Genomic DNA, 2,866 nt, shown 5'->3' with positions numbered 1-2,866 from the left:
GAGCAGGAAAGCTGATGTTTCGGGTCTAGACCCTTCTTCAGAAATTTACCAGGTTGTTTTCTGAAGAAGGGTCTAGACCCGAAATGTCAACTTTCCTGCTCCTCTGATGCTGCTTGGCCTGCTGTGTTCATCCAGCTCTACACCTTGTTATCTCAGATTCTCCAGCATCGGCAGTTCCTACTATCTCTAAATTAATCTAGTCCCATTTTCCAGCACTTAGCCCATATCCTCCTAAACTCTTTTTATTCATGTACACGTCCAGATGCCTTTTAAATGTTGTAAATTGTACACGTCTCCACCATTATCTCTGGCAGCTCATTCCATACACACACCACCCTCTACACGATAAAGTTGGCCCTTAGGTCCCTTTTAAATCTTTCCCCTCTCACCTTAAATCTATGTCCCCTAGTGTTGGACTCCCCTATCCTGTGAAGTAGGCTATTCAACCTATCCATGTCTCTCATGATTTTATAAACCTCCGTAAGGTCACCCCTCAGCCTCTGATACTCTGGGGAAAACAGCCCCAGCCTATTCAGCCTTTTCCTATTGCTCAAACCCTCCAGCCATGACAACATTCTTGGAAATCTTTTCTGACCCCTTTCAAGTTTCACAACACTCTTCCTATAGCAGGGAGACCAGGATTGCATACTGTATTCCAAAAGTGGCCTAGCTAATGTCCTGTACAGCTACAACATGACCTCCCAACCCCTATATTCAATGCACTGACCAATGAAGGCAAGCGTACTAAGTGCCTTCTTCACTATCCTGATTACCTGCGAATCTATTTTCAAGGAACTATGAACCTGCTCTCCAAGGTCTCTTTGTTCAGCAATACCCTCAGACATTACGATTAAGTGTATAAGTCCTGCCCTGATTTGCCTTTTCAAAATGCAGCATCTCACATTTATCTAAATTAAACTCCATCTGCCACTCCTCGGCCCATTGGCCCATCTGATCAAGATCCCATTGTACTCTGAGGTAACCTTCTTGGCTGTCCACTACACCACCAATTTTGTGTCATCTGCAAATTTACTAACCATACCTCCTATGTACACATCCAAATCATTTATATAAATAACAAAATGCAGTGCACCCAGCACTGACCAATGGTCACAGGCCTTCAGTTTGAAAAGCAATCCTCCACCACCACCATCTGTCTCCTACCTTCAAGCTAGTTCTGTATCCAAATGGCTAGCGCTCTCTGTATTCCATGTGATCTAATCTTGCTAACCAGTCTACCATGTGGAACCTTGTTGAACACCTTACTGAAGTCCATGTAGATCATTTCCACCACTCAGCCTTCATCAATCCTCTTCGTCACTTCTTCAAAAAACTCAATCAAATTAGTGAGACACGATTTCCCACACATAAAGCCATGTTGACTATCCCTAATTGATCCTTGCCTTTCCAAATACGTGTAAGTCCTGTCCCTCAGGATCTCCCTGAGCATTGATGTCAGGCTCACCGGTCTATAGCTCCCTGGCTTTTCCTTACCACCTTTCTTAATTAGTGGTACCACGTTAGCCAACCTCCAGTCTTACAGCAGCTTACCTCTGGCTATCGATATACAAATATCTCGGCAAGGGGCTTAGCAATCACTTCCCTAGCTTCCCATAGAGTTCTAGGGTACACCTGATCAGGTCCAGAGTATTTATCCACCTTTATACGCTTTAAGACATCTAGCACCACCTCCTCTGTAATGTGATCATTTTTCTAGACGTAGCTATTTATTTCCCGAAGTTCTCTACCTTTCATATCTTTCTCCACAGTAAACACTGATGCAAAATACTCATTTAGTATCTCCCCCATCTCCTGCAGTTCCACACATCGGCAGCCTGGCTGATCTTTAAGGGGCCCTATTCTCTCACTAGTTATCCTTTTGTCCTTAATTAATTTGTAGAATCCCTTTGGATTCTACTTAACCCTATATGCGGTGCAAACTTCAAAGAATTATATATCGGAACCCCTAGGTCCCTCTGTTCTACAACACTACCCAAGGCTTTATCATTAATTGTATAAGTCCTACCCTTATTCATTGTACCAAAATGCAATACCTCGCATTTCTCCAAATTGAACACCATCTGCCATCTTTCAGCCCACTGACCCATTTGATCATCTTGAGCCTCAGTAGTCCATTTGGTGTTTATACACGCAATGTTCTGCTAGGTAGGGAATTCTAGGCTTTTGACTCAGCAGTAAGGGAAAGGGATATACTTCCCAGTCAGGATGGTTCCAGTCATCCCCTGGTGGGGTTTCTACAGGGGTGCGAGGGGCAGCTGTGGCCAACAAATAGATTTAAAAGCATTGTCTGGCAGCGGCATCACCCACCTCCACTATTAGGACTACCATGGTCTGAAGGTTGAAAATCCTTCTATCTTTACTTGGATGGTAGATCCAGTGGCAACCTTTTATTGGTCCTCTCTGGGAAGACCTCTCAGGTGGATTCCCTGACAGTAAGTCTGGAATCAGGACCTGCAAATAAACTTGATGCACAATTAATTTTAAAGTGTGTAAAATTCTAACCTCAAAGGGGATGGGAATGGTTCCCTTCTGTGCTGTAGCTCTCTATGATTTTATGAACATGTTGGTGAAAGATCATAATGCTAATCTTCCCTTCTGTCTTATGGTGACACCTTCCAGTATCTATAGATTTTTTTGGCTTCATATAAAGTATTCTCTCTCAAAGCCAAGTTGTACAGTCTTTCACTGGGAAATGTAAGCCCAAACTGGATTTCCTTTAGAGATAGTAGGAACTGCAGATGCTGGAGAATCTGAGATAACAAGGTGTAGAGCTGGATGAACACAGCAGGCCAAGCAGCATCAGAGGAGCAGGAAGGCTGACGTTTTGGGCCTAGACCCTTCTTCG

At 43.6% G+C, this 2,866-nt stretch overlaps 1 protein-coding gene across 1 annotated transcript in view; it reads right to left on the bottom strand.

The window, feature by feature from the left end:
* The window catches only part of zgc:77752 (uncharacterized protein LOC393862 homolog), a 36,035-nt gene that overhangs the window by 32,426 nt on the left and 743 nt on the right, over positions 1-2,866 (bottom strand). The gene's annotated exons all lie outside the window — the stretch shown is intronic.

Source organism: Rhincodon typus, chromosome 22 (genome assembly GCF_021869965.1).
Source record: "Rhincodon typus isolate 14 chromosome 22, sRhiTyp1.1, whole genome shotgun sequence".
NCBI lineage: Eukaryota > Metazoa > Chordata > Chondrichthyes > Orectolobiformes > Rhincodontidae > Rhincodon > Rhincodon typus.
Note: the sequence above shows the minus strand (reverse complement) of the source record. Positions and strands in the feature narration are given on the sequence as shown.